The sequence below is a fragment of the Rhopalosiphum padi genome, chromosome 4 (genome assembly GCF_020882245.1).
Source record: "Rhopalosiphum padi isolate XX-2018 chromosome 4, ASM2088224v1, whole genome shotgun sequence".
NCBI lineage: Eukaryota > Metazoa > Arthropoda > Insecta > Hemiptera > Aphididae > Rhopalosiphum > Rhopalosiphum padi.
Genome location: NC_083600.1, coordinates 12354676 through 12375424, shown reverse-complemented (window position 1 = coordinate 12375424; position 20749 = coordinate 12354676). Strand labels below are relative to the sequence as shown.

The 20749-nt window shown below is 24.7% G+C and overlaps 1 long non-coding RNA gene across 1 annotated transcript in view; it reads right to left on the bottom strand.

Moving 5' to 3' along the window:
- Positions 1–20749, bottom strand: part of LOC132930890 (uncharacterized) — a 52812-nt gene continuing 32063 nt past the window's right edge. The window contains exon 3 of the long non-coding RNA XR_009662294.1: positions 1–188. This is a non-coding gene — a long non-coding RNA (uncharacterized LOC132930890). The remainder of the gene's footprint in view (positions 189–20749) is intronic.

Genomic DNA, 20749 nt, shown 5'->3' with positions numbered 1-20749 from the left:
AAGGGGAAGGACTAAAGGAGTACCTGTCTACTCAGTACCCACAAAATATGTTGTTAAATTCTCGTTAAATAATTAATTAGCTAATAAGTGATAAAGTATCAAAACTTTCAATAAAATAATCAGGGAACTACCTTCTATTGTATAGTTGGTTTTGAGCGTTCCTCGTCATTGAATTGGTTACTGTAAGCCTGTAACAAATTTGTCAAATATTTTAAATCAATGATAAATCATTATATCCGAAAAAACGATTCTGAGCACATTATATGTGTATGACGTACTTTTGATTAATAATAATTTCGATACACAAATTGTTTTAAATAATACTTACAGTAGTTAACTCACGTCATCTATAAATGACATGTTTTATTATAATTTAAATAAATTTAGCTTCTCGAAAATGTTATTGCATTTTTATTAATCTAAAAATGTACATTTAAGTTTTGCTCAGTAATAGCTAATTAATTATGTTTTGTGTGTACACCTTCACTTTTGATTAAATATTTGTAATTTTTTAAACAAAGTATGATTAATATAGGCAAAGATATTAGTATTATAAAACAATAATTATATATTAAATAAAAAAAAAATTAATAATATTGAATTATAAACATTTATTTTATACAATATATAGCATATAAAAACAATGAATTCAATTTTAAATTCATTTCCTGTAGAATGTTTCATCATTATAAATGTATTGTTCTAACTGTGATTTACATTTTATTTATCTTTTATAAAATTAAATACCAACAAATATTAAAAACATACAACCTTGTATCGAATTCAGTATTATAATCATAAAAATAATTATAATGTTAATATAATGTTTTTTATTATGTGCCTACTTTTATATAATTCAACCATAAGTAAATGATAATGATTATGGTTAAACATTGCATGCATGCTGAACTGATTGAGAGAGTTTTTATATTGAACTTAAATCAAAACACCGTAAAATCATGATCTTACTATAGTGTTTTCGAATACACCATTATTAAATTGAACTTATGAATTTACGAAAAGCACATATCCGGATCAAATTAAAACAAACGGATAGAATGGTAGACAAAACCTGACTGATGGCCGATGGGCACTCGCTTTGCTTCCTTCGTCTCGTTGGATAGTAGTTTTTTGGCATGTTATGATAAAAATGATTTAAAATCAATAGTAAATGATCAAATTCAAATGGGTTATTAAAACGGTTTTAAGTGGAGTAAATACCACGTTTGTTGATTAACTATAATCTATTTTTACGTACATATATAATAGGACCTTTAAATCATGTGGGACTGAGGTGTTGGTGTGTTTAGTTAAAAACATAGTAACAACATCGATGAATAATTTTCGCACATTTTTTTAAAAATAATACTGTCTATAATTTTTTAATTTGTTTTATAGTTTTCCTAGGTAATATAAAATCTTGAATATTTTAGAGTAAGTCGAAATTAACTAAAAATTATTTTTTGACATTCAACACGTATTTGTATTATAATTATTATAGTTCGATATAGAAATATGATGTCTTTATAAATAAAATAATTAATATTTGACAAAGTTTTTATCTGTTTTATAGTGAAAATGTATATGTCAAATTATAGTCTTGAAGCATATTACTATAATATACAACATATTAATATTATTATTTTGTTATTTATTTTGATTTCAAACATAGAACATTTTAATATTATAAGAAAAAAATACTCAAATTGTTATGAGATGTAGCAGGCATTAAACAATTTATACTAATATTAAACAGTTTTTCCATTCAAAATAATCAAAACTATCTACATATATAAAACTTATATTTCCTAAAAATTACCTTTTCGTTCCCAACAAAAAAATATCATAACAATTACAAAATTAGACAAAAATATAAAATTATTATTATATTCATTCCATTCTCAACCAGTAAGAATTATTATAAAAAATAGGAAAACTAGTATTCGATTAGGTAATCATTTAAGAGTACGCTACCCTCACATGTGTTGTTTCCATCTTACAAATATAATTTAACATACCTAACAAATTTACATTCCGTTGAACTAATTGCATGTTTTTAGTTTTAATATTAAAATGAATTGACTTATTATCAAAGTTCAAGGTAAGAACATTATATGTGCTTAAACTTTAGCTTTTTTCGATATTATAAATTTTAAGCACGATACGAATACTGTAAATATTACAAATTAAAATGCTTATTTCTAGCTTAAAAATACAAATATTGAAATAAGCCGATTCTTAAGCACAGATAATGTTCTTACTTTTACCTTTAGAGTCAATTCACTCTAATATTAAATATTAGATATATTTTCATCCTTTAATAGCAAATTTATATTTAAATTTTAAATTTTTAAATTTTTAAATATACTTATTACTTACTACATATAGTTTAAAATGCTTATATTTTTTTATATTAATTAATATAGGAGTATTTTATCACAATACAATTTATTTTCAAATGGAACCTACCTTATTTGTTGCAAATTTTTAAGTATATGATTTTATTAAAAACTTTGAAGCATCAAAATCAAAATTCAAACGACTGGTACAATACTTTATTAACTTAGGATAATTGTCTTTGATAATCAGTTTTGAAGATTAAGTTAGGTTATATTTGAATAAATAGTAATTTATATTACTTTATAAAACATATAATAAATATTTTAGACTAAATATTTCATATATTTTATACTTTATGTTAAATCTTCATCATTTATTAGGACTATACATTATTATTCTTAGTAGGAATATAAGGTTGAATAACTCAAATACTACTTTATACTGCTATATAAACAAACTTTTTTAAAAAAATCAGCTGCACAACTATTTACAGTAAAAAAATCGAGATGGGGGGTCTCATTAAAAAAAAAAGTATTTATATCATTTCTTGAATGGTATAAAGGATCTAACTACTAAAAAATATGGATTATATTAATCCAAAAATCATATTTTAAATAAATTCATTTTCGAACATAATAAATGGAGTGAATAATGAACATGCTTGATGAAATTTATATTAAATAAATTTACAATTTACAATAATGTGTATTTATTATTTGACAACATTGTTAGAGTGATTTATATTTATCAAACGGTTAAGTTTTAACTATCTGTTTATTTTATAGTTAATTATTTTTATGATATAGGTATTTGACATTATTTACCCAATTGTAAATAATTATAAAATTTGATCAATTTTATTACTTATCAACCCATCAAAAGAGTTATCTATCTTCATATAGACATAATTTAATGTGGTTATAAGTTATAGTCGTTATTACTTAATTTGTTTTTAAAATTGTATCTATAAACTTCTTCAATCATTCTAAACGTTTTACTACAATAAAAAATATTATTAACATAAAATAAGCAGTAGAAGTATATACCTAATATGTCTACCAACAAATAAATAATAATATACGTATGTAACAAATAAATGTAAAAAATAAAAAGCATCATTGATTTCCATAGTTCCAAGTTTTGAAAGAATGTAGATCATACAACTAAGCATATTATCATAGCTTATTTCAGAAGAGGAAAAGAAAATTCAAATATATTCATAAAGCATGCCAAACAGAACAATGTATACAGAGAATGAAGTGTATAGGTAAAAAAAAGGTAAGCAATTAGGTACCGCTCTACTGTACATTAGGTGTCAAGTGGGTCACTGTTATGGGTGAGTTAAATTTGAATTCAATGATATATCATTATATACGAAACACGATTCTAAATGGAAACAGTCTGTTAGCTTATATCACTGAGTTTATTTTGTGATATGATTTTTTTTTTATTAAAGTAGTTTATTTTACTTTTAGTGTATTAAAGTAAGTAGATACAATTTTTTCCGAAAATATTGCGTTTATCATATTATTAGAATTAAATTATTATCTTGATATGTATTTATATCATATTGTATCAACTTCTATAACTCAAAATTTAATAACGTCTTTCTGTAAATACCGTAAATTAGTAAAAATAGATAATATCTTAAAATAAATAAAAAAATCGCATTGTGTATAGTAAAGTTCATAATAATATAACATACATTATCATTTCAAATTCCCACGAATAATGTTTTTAAATTTAACATAATAATTATCATTGTTATTCATCGTATAAATAAGTAGTTTCGTCCAAATTTGAACTTAATGTTTATAAAAAATAATTGTCTTTATGTATTTATTAGATTTTACGATTTAAGTATAAGCTACTTGCGAGTAATTTTATATTACATTTTTAAATGTTAGATATTAAAAAAGTGATTATGAATTTTTAATAACAAAATAATTATCAATTTTTTGCGATTTTAATGAATTTCATATGAACATTTTTATATTCTACCCGTGCATTATAAACAATTTTAATTTTTATACAGGTATAACTATATAAGAACAACTTAAGTATTACATTTTCAAGAATTTTGACCTAACGTAAAACTTGTTATCAACAATTATAAAAAAAAAAATTGAAAATTTGTCATACCTTTAAATAGCTCAAAAAGAGTTAAAATATTTTAAAAATAATATCATATAGTGAAAGTGATAACAAACATTTTGTGAAAATGTCAAGTATCTATTGTTATTTGTTTTTGAATAATAACGAAAAATAAAAACTGTTTTGGGAAATAATAGTTATTATAAGAGTGAATATATCCAATGTCATAAAAATTTGAATATTTATTTATTTTTAAATCCAAAATATAAAAATAAAAATGTTTCTAAACAAAAAATAGTTATTTTTGAAAATCGCATCAAAATTTTAACTTTGATTATATTTAATAAAATAAATTATGCCTATGTAATTTAAATATTTATATATATATGTGTCACTTATATTATATAAAAACAAATTATGGGAGATCTTGTATACAATTCTTTAACTTTTAACCGAACTTTAACTGATCGAAAAAATATTTGTTAAAAAAAACAATTATAAAAGTAAAAAATTTCAATTGCTTATATATATATTCTACGAAGAGTCAAATTATAATCAAATTAAATGAAATGGAATATGAAAATTATACCATGTATAGAAAATTATTATAAAAATGTGGTGCATTTTTCTAGTGTCTGCGGTAATTTGTTTTTGAATTATAACAGAATAAAGAAATATATTTTAATGAAAACTTTAAAAATATCCGTTTTACCACAATTTTGTTGTTGTTGTGTTTTTCTGATTATTAAGAAGATATTTGTAAAACTTTTATTTTGAAACACATTGCATGGTGCTTTTTTAACTTATAATAAAAATATTAATTCATTTTATAGTGTCCGTAAGTAAATTTATTGGTATAAATCTATCTATTCATGGTTTGATCTTTACTGTTAAACAGTCCTATTTTTTTATTGTCTTATATACAAGGTGCAGTAAAATACCCTCCCTGGTTCACCTATTCACCTCCATTTCTGATAAAAGGTACTGTTTCATACCCACAATAAAAACGAATTTTCGAATCGGGAATACTTGCGGCAAGGGGAAATTATAAGTTGAGTGTGGAACGCACGCAGGGCAATAGTTAAAGACTCGCAAACATAGGTTTCTACAGCAAAAGCGCATTGCTGGTTTGTCCACGCCTTGGTTATGAGTGTTATGACTGCTTGGTTATGACTTTATGAGTGTTATGACTGAAACCTGTCGTACCATATAAACTTCCAATACATCTGCATGAATCGATACAATCCCCACCATTATACGACTTTTAATAGTTGTACAATGTCATGTTGAAACTAGGAAGGGAGTTGTCTGTACAATAATATTATTTCCCCTTTAATCTTGATCTGCGAGTACAGTATAAATACATGAATTTTGGATATAAAGTAAAAAAAAAAAAGCTTGACAAGAGACAGAAACAATGTTCGGCTTTCGTTCAGTCTTTCGCTTACCTCACCGCATAATAATAATAATGCAGGACTGTAGTGATATTTAATTGGGAAACACAATAATAAATCATCAAATTCGGAAAACAATTTTTAGAGTAGTTCAAGTAAAACCCTGCTTCTAGATTATTTTTAAATTTTTGGATATTTTCAATAGTTTATTTGACAACTATTCAGGAAAGGCAAAAAAAATACCTAACTTAAAATACTTCCTTGTCTCAATTTTTATAATGCTTTTTTAAGATTTCAAAGAATGTATTTTATTGAATTGTTATTTTTTTGTTATCTATTTATAAAGCATAAAATACCCGTAAGTTAAATCATTACAAAATGTTTTGAAATAGTTTATATGTTTACATGCTTTCTTTTTTACTTTCATCCTATTTACACGTGGTCATAAAAATTAATAAAATACATTTATGAAAATTTATCTAAATATAAAATAATATATATCATATGGAAATATGTAGTTAACTTCACGATAAAATTTGGTAAAATTTGTAAATATACATTTTGGTTTTAATGGCAATGTAATTAAATAGTATTTTTAAAATATGTGTTTTATAAAACACATTTTAGTCTCATATTTTAAAGGCATTATAGATAAAACCTAGTTAAAATATATTAAAAAGTTTAACTTATGATGACTTTGACAACTTTAAATGTTATAATTATGTCTTTATTTAACTCTCGTAATCCAAATAATAATGTTGAGTCTTTGACAACGCTTATAATGATTTCAGTATTACAATATAGTTATAGTTGTTATATTCATTATTTTTACAAATTTTTAAAAACAGACTATTATTGTATTGGGTATAAAACAAAGTCGAAGATGCTGAAAAAATATGTATTCTATAATTTATTTTATTGTATAAATAAAATAATAGGTAAACATATATATTATTAAAATATAGCAAAACAAACATACATAGATACAGCTATTTGTAAATATTTTCCAACATTTTAAATAACTTCGAATACTTAATTGTTGTTGTCTACATTTAATCTAACAAAAGTATTCATTATAATTTGAAAGTTGCGGGAAAAGTATCCAAGTTGCGATTGTTCAAAACTTTTTCTACCTAAATTGTATTGTTTATACCTGAAAAGTCGATCATTTCATCCTTTTGTTTATATTTTCGTAATTTCATATATTATCTTCTTATCGCCTTTTGTAACAAAAAAATTCAAATTGAGGATAGGGATGAAAAGGACGAGGTTATGAGGCAGTTATACGGGGGTGACGGAAAAGAGTATAGTGTAAGGGGTGCGCGGAAGCGTCAATCGGCGCGCATGCACTCTCAAAACAACTCCGCCATGTTGCCAAACTAACTATTAATATAATATAATTAATAGTAAAGACCGGGTGGGACGAACGTCGGGTAGAGTAGTGGACGGTAGGGAAGAGCGCCACGGTCGTGATAGGGGGTGGTATGTACACCGATAGGCGAGTGAGAGAGGGTGCGTGAGAGGAATGGGTGCAATGTGAGAGAGAGAGAGAGAGAGAGTGAGTGAGAGAGAGAGAGAGCGAAACTCTTGTTAACATTGTGTCCAATTATTGATCTGCGTAAGTATGTAGGAAGCGTTCACACTGCCTTTAAGTAGGACATGTGGGATAAGGAAATATCTGTGTGATCGCGGATCGGTGCCATTTTTAAACGACGACGAGGATGACGGTACTTTGACAGAAAATGGTCATTTTTTTGTATTTTGCACAATACAAACTTTACAATTTAAAATATATATATATATTTCTGGATAAATAAAATATATGAACAATTCAGAGATATCGAGTACTTTCAATGATTAAAACGCTTAAAATTAAAATTATTCAATTAATCTAATGTTGAATAAAAACTTGCAATTTTACATAATTTAAATATTATGATTATTCTATAAATGAAAACATGAGATCATCTGTTTGGTTAGTTTTCTTCTTCTTCAAAAAAAAAATATATATATATAATGTTTTTAATATTTTTTTGATTTTTAAAATTTTATTTAAAACCAAACCAGATTTTTCTTATAATGAAGACAATACTATACTGTAACTATTTCCTTCCCTATTAAAATTATTCATCGCTAACATAGGTGTAATAAAATAAGCTAAAAAAATTAACCTAATATCAAACAGGTATGTAAAATAACTAATTTTTGTCAAAAGTTTCGAGTTAGTTCTTTCGTGATTGCTTATTGAAGTTTCAGTTGTAAATTATTTATACAAAAGAGAAATTGAGAATTTAATTCATTAAAAAAAGTGTACATAAACGTAAGAATAAGAATTGTTTGTTTATGACTTTTCATGGTCATGAGAACAGGACTCGTTTTCTTAAAACACTGTTAAATAACATCTTAGCAAATTGTAAAGTTAGGAGACGATAGTAAATTTATTTTTAAATAAATCAAAAATTACAATTAAAATTTTACTTTCTGTTCAACTTTTTAAATATACCATACAACACGTCAAAAAAAAATGCGTTCATCTTAAATTTACGCATTTTTTTGACGTGTTATATAGTATATTTAAAAAGTTGAACAAAAAGTAAAAAATTAGTTTAATAATAGATACCTAATTGTAGTCATTTTATTAAAATATATGTATATAGAATAATATAATTTATCAATAATCGATAAAATGTAGGTTACATAGAAGAACATTATTAAACATGTACTCTAAAAAAGTTGATATAAATTTAAATTAAGTACTAAGTGTAGTGTATTTTATTTTCTCAAGTGAAAACAATGTATAGTCTTGAGAGGACACCACAACAACATGTGTTATCTTTTTTTCTTATACACGTAATACCTATTAGACCATTTTGTAATTTTATAAATGTAGGATTTAGATTAATATATTATTAGCGATTAACCTATTATAAAATACACTAAAGAAGAACTAATTATAATTAGATTAATATATATATTTTAAACTTATATATATATATTAGGTTACTTTTTAGATATCACAGATAATTAATACAATAGTAATAATTTAAACTATTATCTTATAATAATAAAATAATAAAATATATTTTATAACTGTTTTAATTATATTAGACAAAAACCAGGATTTTACTGCTGTGCTGTATAGTAGATATATCCACTCGATACTCGATAGTGTACTTCGTCAATCGTCGTAGAGTGCGTAGGCCAATGTAATGTATTTTTAATTTAATCATTGCATATTATGAAAAACGATTTTGAATTAAAATGGTATATTGAGAAACTGTGTTTTAAAGCCTACATAAACTATAACAAATTAAGATTTGACGATTTCTTACCTATACTAAAACTTGCAAAATAGTGTGATATTGACAACATTTAAAATTCAAACGAAAAAAATTGTGCTTTTATATTCTTAAATTAATTTTTTTTTTATTGTATTATTATCATTATTATGTATACTAAATATTATTATATCATAATAATATGTTTATTTATTTTTGAATTTAAACAAAATAACAAAATAAATTTGGTTGAAAATCGGTATTTCCTAAATATTCTAGTTTTCTTGTTTTTTATATAGTTTTTCTCAATTATGCAATTATTTACACATATCATTGAAAACCCATACATTAATTTACCCGCTTAGAATCTAAACAATAGTTTATACATGATCACAAAATATGTTAACAACATTTTTCGTTTTGCATATCGCAATAAACCAATAATAATTGGTATCTATATGATGATGTACTACAGTTTTAGAACTGACAAAATCTTAAGCTTACAATACTTAGTTCTAAAATAAAGACAAACTCCGCTTTTAAAAATTTCCATTAGTGTTCAAAAATATATACTAATTATGTTAATTAATAATGTTAAATACAACTTAACCATCACATACTTTTTTTTTCAAGAATAAAAAATAAGAATATTGTATTATTAAATAGTTTTGAAAATCAATTTTCTATTGATTTACACACTTAACCATATTCTTTACTTATTTTTGGGCTTTTGAAAAGTTTTTTCTGCATTTTTTTACTGAATCAAATTTGTGTAGAACTAAATGAAAATATTTTTTAATACGTTTACTACAGACAAATTTATTCCACACATATAGTTACCATTATGGATTTTGTTTGATGTAATAGTTTGCCTTCAGAAAGAGATATTATCGGGAATTTTAATTTGTACCTATATTTTTTTTTATTTGTTCATTTACAGATCACTAGACAATTCACTTTAACTTTAACTCCATTTAGGGTCTCACTGCTTGATATGGTACAATATTCTCAGTTAGGCTCATTATTACTGTCGAATACCATTTTTGAAATAGCACGCAGTCGGTATAATATATTATATAATATGCATAGAAGTTCCTTGGTACCTATACAGAGACTTTAATGCAAAAATTATGTAATTACACCAGGGTCTCCATATTAAACTTCGAAATAAGATAATTGGCTGGTAGATTTGTTCTAAACTAGACGTTTTTATTATAGTTATACTGGTTGTATTACTTAATGAGGGATTACTATTCTTTCTATTGTTTTCCGTTTTGGAAAAAAAGGAATCAATTTGTATAACTTTTATTATAAATGGCTCAGTAATAATAAACTAAATAAAGTCTATAGTGTAACACAATCAAAAAGTTTGGAATCCGAATTCGAAAATATTTTAAATACTGACCATCATGTGAAACCTATAAATAGGCATATCTATACAGCCGACTGCAGACTGCCGAAAGAACACCGCAGTCTGCAATGGTTCTTAAAGTCTTTTTCGTGTTCCGAACTGAAAATACTTTTAAGATATTTTATGAAAACATCTCGGTCGTAACAAAATATGTGAGTACTTAAATATCGTCTACCATATGACATTAGGTAAGTATACGACTTTTCCGTCTATTGTTTGCTTATTGAAATTATTAAGATGTCTCTAACATTTTCCATCATTGGCATATTATATTATCAAGTATCAACTATATACTCGTATTATAATTAATATGTCTATTCGAACACGCTTTCAATTAATGTCATCTGGTTTTCTATTTCATTATTCTCATGCCGAATTAAACTATTTACAAATTAGTCTACAAGTTTGTGTAACACCAAGATTTGTGATATTTCATCCAAATGTAGATGAGTATGATGCCTAATAAATAATTATTACGAACTTTTATAAAAACAATTATCGTTGATCGCATTACAACGTTATGTATAATGTATAAATATTATTATTTATTTATATAGTTAAACATATACGATTGACTATACACTTAACGTCTAACTTCATACTTTAACAGGGTTTTGAGCGAGAGACGAGAGCTGCAATTTTCGATTTCAAATAAAATGTAAAGTTATGTCATTTTCATAAGTGAAAATTACAATCATTATTATTTAATTTCACGTGGTTAAAGAACGTCAATATTTATGTATGACAATAGCAACACAATATATATTTATTTTATTAAAATTATTATTATTCTATGAATGGAATGTGATGAAACGCGTAAAAGCAAACGACTACGACCGCAAGGACGCTATCGGGTTGTTTTGGGATCGTGTATTTTATGCATTGCGCGTTCGGGAATAAAATACTTGTCTGAATCGTTTGTCCGTAGCAATAAATAAACATTTTAGATCACCTACCGAAAACAGTAGGAAAAAGACTTTCGTAAATATTGACTCTTCCGGTGAAACCTGTGCCGTATATATTATAGAGTGTGGTGCTTAGGTATATATCGTGTGGACGCTTTAGCACATCTTCGTTGCCTCTCCGAACTAGAAATACAGATTTTAATGGAAATATACCGAACAGAACAAAATGTACGAGTTAATTTTTATATACTTGAATATTTTGTTACGACTATTTCTCGTATTACCCTTTAATAGTTTGTTTGTTTAGTTATATAATTTTTTTTATCATTAAATTCAAAATTTAACACTTACGTTACAGTGATCTACTCGACGATCAACGATGACACATACTTAAGCAGAACAACTTTCCTAGTTTTTCGTATTGGATTTTATACCAAATAACTATTTTATTATTATTATTTTCTAACGCGAAAACAGAAAACGTTTTCTCTATTTAAATATGTCAAAACATACAAATTATGACTATTTTACTTTTTAAATGGTATATTTATAACTTCTATATAACGTAATTTTAGTAACAATCCCTCTATTTTTTATTTTCAATTTTACACAAATGTGAATGAAAAAAATAGTTAAATGACAAAAATTTGGTGTCAATTTCATAAGTTTTGGTGATTGGCGAGTTCTAACAAACTCACAATCATTTTTATAGATAATTACTTTTTTATAACTAACTAGATGATCTTCCATGGCGTTGTTTGTGACAAATTAAATAATGCCCGCGATTTAAATTCGTCTTAAACTCTATTAAATGTAAGCTACACAGATTTTTAATACAGTAATTTGGATGGTTTTAAAAAAGTTTGAATATCGCATTATTTTTTACTTTTGTGGGGGACTGGAGACACTTATACACAGCCCGGCTCCACCTAATTTTTAATACCACGCCTGACATGTTAATTAAGTGCAATATACTAAATATTTATAAAAAAAAAAAAAAAATTAAAATTAAAATGTTTGAATTGAGAAAAAAGATTGGAAACCACCTACCTACGTAGGTATTTATCAAACATAAAATGTTATATGATGTATCCAATCATACAATAATTATTTTCTTTTTTTGTACCCAATGAAAACTGTAACATAATATATGTAAAAAAATCCGTTTTTTGTGAGCTTACATATAATAAGTGTGTGTTCTTTTTTATAATATAAATTTTGGAAAAATCCCTTTTTAAGCACTGCATAGTGGTATGAAGTTACCATTTCAAGTCTCTAACTATATCATAGTTTAGGCTGTACGTTAATTATGAATTAGTCAGTGAGTCAGCGAGTCAGAACTTCTTATTTTATATATACTCATCGTATATAGATTAATTTTATTCAAGTGTTATAAGAATTTTTAGTTGAATAAATTTACCATAAAATCATGTTATTTTACGTGCCCACTCCCTCCATCGTTACTCATGATAATGAATGAATAAATCACGTGAGCAGTGCAACTGAAATTTTCTTGTCTCACTAGCAAAAAAGTTCATGTTGCCATGGTATACAATTTAAATTAATTATAAACACACATGAACATAAATATATTTACATAGAATCACAATATTAAAATATGATGCTGGTCAGTATTATTTTAACGAAAAATATATTTTTCATTTGTTAAAATCATTTCTTTCAAAATCATAAGAACGTTATATAATAAATTCCATAAAATTATTTTATTTTTTTAATAAAAACGAGTATATGTGACAACAAAATAATGTATGCTACAAACGGATAACACAACGGTCATATATTATATTGCCCCCTCCAATCATAGATAATATTGATTGCATTATAGATTTTCATCAATCCCTTTGTTTGGTTATTAGTACACACTCTCAGATCAAAAATAATACCACACTAAATTAAATTGTTTTATACACTAAAGTAACTAAAAAAAAGTTTAATGAAAATTAAATTATTAAAATTTAATATGCCTAATTTAAAATTGCAATGTTAATTTCAAAACACATATATACACTTATTTATTGTAATTCGTATTTTAAATAATATTTACATAACACTATGTATATCTTTATATCTAATGCATATGCATTGGCGTATCGTCGCCGATAATGAAAGTAATTCAAATTGAGTCAATGGCGGCCAAAGAAGTCAAGCCATCAAGGCTATAATAAAAAAAAATGAAAAAAACAATTAAATATACACATTATATTTTATAATATTAAATTGCTAAAGCTTATTAAATTGTAAAACTATTAAATGTAAGATATCATAGAATACAATTTTGCACAAGCTCTTAAATATTATAGGTACCTATATAATATGTACACGTGATTAAAATATCAAATTATTGTATTTTGTAACGCTATTAAATGCGTGGACACTTCATATGACTAGTATTATAGATTCTGAGCAAAGCATAGAGTGTATAATAATATGTTTTAGAATGAAGTATTAAACATTTTTTATTTTTGGAAAGAATGCTCAAAAATGTTCGTGTTTTAAAAAAAATATATCTAGTTTAGCTAATTAAGATAATACATTGAAAAATTTAGATTCTCTTACGGCTACCTCCAGATTACGTTTAAAATAAAATTATATATATTCCGCAACAATTAATTGAATGCGTCAGCGGTTCCTCGGCTATAGGTCCGAATGGCGTCGGCAATAATTGTTTTTCGAGATAAATAATTGAGAATCATTTATGTTGTTTAACTGCAGGGATGGCTTTTCGGTATTTTATCTGTAGATATCACCGAAGTATATATTTCTATACAGCTGAAATTAATTTTGTATTTACGTTTTAACAATTTAAAATGACACTGCAACAGTGATATTTTAAACTTTTAAAATTAAAATTTATTAATTTATAATGAAAGTTTATGAAATGTTTATTGAAAGAAATAAAAAAAAAAACAAATTATATCATACTATTTATATATATAAATATGCTTTTAAAAAGTTTTTAAATAATAATATTTAAACATGTTTGTGTACAAAACTTACATGTAAATCTTATATTTATATAAATAATAGTCCTCAGTCTGTAAAAATGAGAATGAAAATATAAAATGTTTTAATTATACGACAGAACTTGAACTTTTCATTCTAGCATCAAGGAGAAATGGTTAATTGAATTAATATGATCTCAATAGCAAATTGCAGGTTAGGATAGGCTAACCCAAAGCCAATAATGTAATGTATTACATATTTTATTTAATTAATTAACGCTAAGTGGCATTTTTAAAAGTAAATAACATAATTACATAATATTTAATAGAATTAGACTTAGATAATAACAAATAACCGTCAAAGTGCAATTATATACGATAATACTATTATTACAATAACATTAAATTAAATTTTTAAGGTTAAGACAGATATGAAGGCTCGTTATTAATAATGAAACGAAGCTATGACATAGAAGATTATTATGATCATAATAAGTTGAATAAGAAGGAATACAGTAAAAAAAGTACGATTTCTGGCACGGTAAAAAGGGATACAAAATTTCATGTTCAATAGAATGCCATTTATTACACAGATGTAAGCCGTTAAGAACAGAAGAAATTAACTTGAATTCGGCATTAAAACAACGAGATGATAGTAGAACATATAGTAGAGGTATATTTTAATTTTAAGTGTGACCAAATAAGCGAGTAATCGTGGAGCGAATGATCAATTTTTAGTATATTCGAGGCATAAGAAAGGAATCTATTTTGTACACGTTCTAATCTTTAATAATCTTTGACCAGATAAGGATTCCAAATAACTGAACCATATATATTCCAATGTAGACCGAACTAGAGCAAACTAAAGTATATGAAGACAATTATTAATGAATGTAAATATAATGTAATATACAATATTATGCAGTGTCAAACATTTTTGTTTGTTTGGTTATATATTTAAATACAATAATTGAGTCATTGAACTAATAACTTTTAAATAATATTATTTAAATGAATATAATTATATTTTAAAAACACAGAAGTTAAAATAAAACCAGGTAAGTGGCGCTGCTGTATAGAACTGCAACGAAATAACTAAAACCGTTATTTTTTGTTTTAGTCGAAGTAAAATTATTATTAAAAAATGTGCACATGTATTTTAAATATTTTCAACCTTTGTAAATTACTGTAAGACTAATTTATGACAAGTATTGTATTAAATTTTTAAATTCTTATGTCAATAAACTAAAATTATATCAAGATAAATTTTAAAAAAAAAACTTTAAATTTCTGCGAATATCTCAAAAAAGATAAATTATTTTTAAAGTTATATCGTTTCTAGAACAATATAATATAAAAATATTACATGAATGAAAGTACAAAAGTAATCCGTTGCTCATGGAAACAATATACATACAATAAACTCGTATGTTTTAAGTACAAGACAAAAATAATACATTGTTAAAAAATATAGCCATTAATGAATAATATATGAATTATTTAAATAAATAAAGTAATACCCATCACACGACTATAATATTATCGATGCCATGGGTTACCTACCATATTATTATTATTTAAAACATTATTTGTATATAGTATATTTTATATGTATACATTAAGGTAACCGTGTTTTTCCATTTAACTTTTCAGATTAACAATAAATAATTATTGTTCTTAATAATATGTATACAGAGTTCGAAGAAGAATCATCAATCAAAATAATCAATATACCTACATTTTATCGTGAATTGAAATTGTTAGTTTGATTTAAATTTGGTTAAATATTAGTAAATTATTTATAATAATAATAATTGAACACATTTTTATATACCAATAGAATTTATTTATTATTTAGAAATATAAAACAACGAGGAATAATATTTTGCATCAATTGTGTTAATATTATTGACTTAAAAAATATTCACATGTAATCTCTAAATTCATTAGTGTGACAATGAATATGAGTGTTATCATTATCAATAATATTGTTGACGGTTTAAATAGTTATGCCTGTAAACCAAAAGAATCGTTTTAAAAACATTTTTGAAAACAATTAATTAATTAGATATAAATAATTCAATTTTCGTGACTATCGTAACTATAAAATATTACATTATAGGCCATATAGGTAATTCAATCTTTTGTTAAACCTCAAATCTTAATAGGTATATTAAATTTGTCTTAAATTGTCTTTAAATAATTTTTTTTTAAAAAATCATAAATTATTTCTAACAATCTTCTAACTTATTATCATTTTTTTTTAATTAAATTATACAGATTAATATAATAGATTCATAAATGTGTTAACATAAATTTAATTGTTTTTATAGTTTTTTAAAAATATATCGGAAACTTTTCAATTTAATTATAAATGCCCATACATTTAATTTCTAAAAAAAAATGGTGAAAATATGTTTTTACTTTAAAAAATGAATAAAAATAAAACATAAAGCGAAACCTACAGCAGAGTACAGTATATGGTGTGGAAGAATAATTTTATTTTGAATTGAGAAATTGAATTAGCTAGTTTATTATGCTACATTAGTAAATTACAGAATTAAATACATAACGGTCATCAGCAGCCGCCTTCTGCTTTTCTGCGTGCCATCTATATCAGCCTCAACGTGTCATCGTATCGCTCATTAGTTCTTGTCCACGGCTGCATAGCATGTGGAATCTGAACATTGTACGAGTACTCTCAAACGTTAAACCCAGTATTTCAATGTTTTTTCACCGCTATTTGTTTCCAAAAACAGTAATCTAGAAAATATTTGTATACCATACCAAAATTTGCTAAACATTTTAGAAATATAAACAAGTCTTAAGCCTAACGGAGTCCCGAGCTGCATAACGGAATGGTACACATATATTATTGTAAGTTGTAACATTGGAAATGAACTAAACTAATGTTACTGTGCATGCCTCGCAGGGACGGCTTTTAGGGGGGGCCATAGGGGCCATGCCCCCTCACCCCAAGACATCTCACTCTTTATTTTGTCAAATATTTTCATTAGTTTAATTATGTATAATTTATATAATATTAATGTAAAAAAATATTGCTCCCCCACCCAGGCAAAGAACTAAAAAGTCGCCTTTGATGCCTTGTACTAATAACCTGCTGTTACTGGCCGTTGTGTCTTCTTGATAACGTGGCAAAAATCATGGAGCAATTACAGTAGTAATCTCAAATCTGTCTCAAATAAGTTGAGTAATTTCGGGTGGCGACAAATTTTCGTCTTATCCGGTCAGGCCACATTTATTGATTAAATCAATGTTCGTTGTCAACTTTTGTTTTCGAAATTCGGCCACCACCTACAAATTGCTTTCTCCTGTGTTAAAGTATTAGTGAAAAAGCTTACATAGTAAGTGTTATGTAATACAAGAAAAATACAGGGGATAGTTGTAATCTTAGATATTAGAAACTCCTTCACTACTCTAAATATAGTGAGTTATAACACGTGTCACACGGATTTAAAAAGGATTATCCAATCGTATCTGAAAAATCGAGCTGGAGTTATTCAAAAACACTAAAAGAGGACAACTGGTAAGTAGTGACAATATAAGCTATCTGCAGAGTACCACAAGGAATCATTCCAATAGAACATCGCTTATGAGTTATGACGTGGTGTTCGAGTTTCTCCATCCCAAGAGAATGGTAACAATTGGCTAAATTGTCTGTGGGCGGAAACTGAAATAAATTAATGCGACAATGATTATGATTACAGATCAAAATCGGTATCTGCAGGAATATAGTTATAGCAGCGAATAAATCGGAAGCTGTTACCAACCGATACGAAATCCAATAACTCAAATTAGGACGATATTTTTGAGGTAGGTAACTAAATATTTTTAAATTAGAACTGTTTATCGATGACAAACATAGTGCGATATTCTGTAATTTATATTTACTCATTTTCTGAATATTAAGGTTATTATTATTATTATAATTAAGTATTATATAAACTATAGACTATAGTACCTACGTCTTGTCCTACTTACATATTTACAGATAATTCAATGATTGCTTATATATTTCAAAATAAAAATCCTACTACTTAGGATATATTGTTTTAGTAAACACTAAACATTATCTTGTTATATTTTTATATTAACTAATAGATTAATTACTTAAATATTATTAAGATTAAGCATTACAAAATTAATATTTGAAATATTATTAAAATATGCTGCATTATTTATTTTTACTTAACTCTTAAGCCTCTTAATTATATATACAATTAAATACCTTTATAATATCTATTACTTACCTAAAATTATATTTAACATATTTTATTTGAAATACAGTTAATTAAAATAATTTTTCAACAAAGCGAAAAAAATTCTATTCTCATTATTAATGAAATTAATGAAAAATTGCCGTATCTAAAAAACTATTCACTTGTTATAAAGATTAAAAGATTAGAAGTGTGTATTTAAAACATTATTTTTCGACGTTCTGCGAATGATAGAAACTAGTATAGACTATATAGAGTTAGGAACTATTAAGTCCAGTAATTAGAGGAGTTACTCCTTTTAAAATTTTGAGTAGCGTGACAAGTATAATATATTTGGATAATGTTATCAACAATTTAGAATTTATCAATTTAAAAACATCATTAGCCTCACTATATAAATTAACAAAATAAAAAAATGATAATTATAGTTTAAGAAGGGGGAAAATGAAAATCTGATTAAGATAATTATAACAAATATTTTTACACCACAAGGCAATATTTTTTTATTTATAAAAAATGGTCACAATTGTCACTCGTCTGTATTAAAACCAATTATCTCACCTATACGGACGGCTATACTAACCTAATATTAAAGTACCCACACTTCTCTCCAACTCGTTTGTTATTATTTTTTTCACATACACATATTACAGTGGGTTAGATATATTATTATTATTATTCTGATAATCATTTTTTTTATAATTGGATTGACACCGGTAAAAATTACAGTTTACCAATTGTTCTACACGTATTCGACGATTGAAAATTTATTTTAATGAAATTAAAAGGTAGGAAAGTGAGAAAAAGAGGAGAAATTACATACAAGACCCCTAGACGGAAGCTGATTTAATTGGAAATATTATAAACAAATTGAATAATCGCCAATATATGAAAGTTATTACATTTTTAATATAAACTTTTCCATTTTATTTAGGCAGATCTGAATAATACAAAATAATAACATGCTTAAATAAAATATAATAATATATATATATATTATTATTTATATAATAACAAACAATATATTGGAAATTGAAAAATATCGTAGGTATTGCCGGTTTTTAAACCGTTGATATATTATATCTACGTGAAATTAAATAATATATATATGTATATATAATGGTAGACAATATTATGACATTGTTCCACAGAATATTTTTCAATAATAATTACTTTTAATATATAGACAGATAAAAATTTAAATTTAAAGTAGGTTTAGGCGTCTATAGTATATTTTTATGATGCATAAATTAAAATATAAATTATTCATATTCTAAATTGGGTTAAATGATGTATAAAGTTATAGCATATAATGAGTTATATTTTAAATAAAACAATAATATATTACTTTTTAAAGAAATGATGTCATTAATTTAGTATTAACAAATATAACATATTATAACTATATAGTATTTACACTCATTATTTATATTAATAGTAATAGTAATAGTTATAGTGTCATTATATACGTAATCAAAAACTATAAGTATTAAAATTTTTATAAATTAAGTTGATATGAAATTTATAAATTAAACGATTTTTTTTTAAATGAAATTATTGTTTATATTTTACAGAAATTTTATACCTTTATGACAAATAGTTTATATTATTGAAACAAATGTCTAATTTAATTATCACATCAAAAAGCTAGATTAAAATTGTCAGTCTTTTGTGAATTTTTATAAAAGAATTTTCATTCTTCTATCTTTAAAATAAAAAATGACAAAGAAAATTTATTTAAGCTAGAAATACTTCCAATAAATAGAACAAAATTAAACCAATTTTTAATAGACCATTAAAAATATAAACTTGAATCAAACAATTTGGATTAGGACTAAGGGAAAAGTGTAAATTATTTATATGCAATAAAATGCATTTACTTAAAATAGATGCAAAATATTTAAATTGCTTAGAATAATTATATAATAACATATTGTTAATTTCTAACTAACTGATGTATGTGGACAAATTAAAATATTTTGTATAATTTCTAATACATACAAATTAATAAATTTATAAATAAAAATTTAGGACCATCTACAGCAAACAATTGCAATAAAAATATTAAAAATTTAATTTATAAAACTATACTAAATTGAAATAGACACAGAAAATTGATTTTTTAC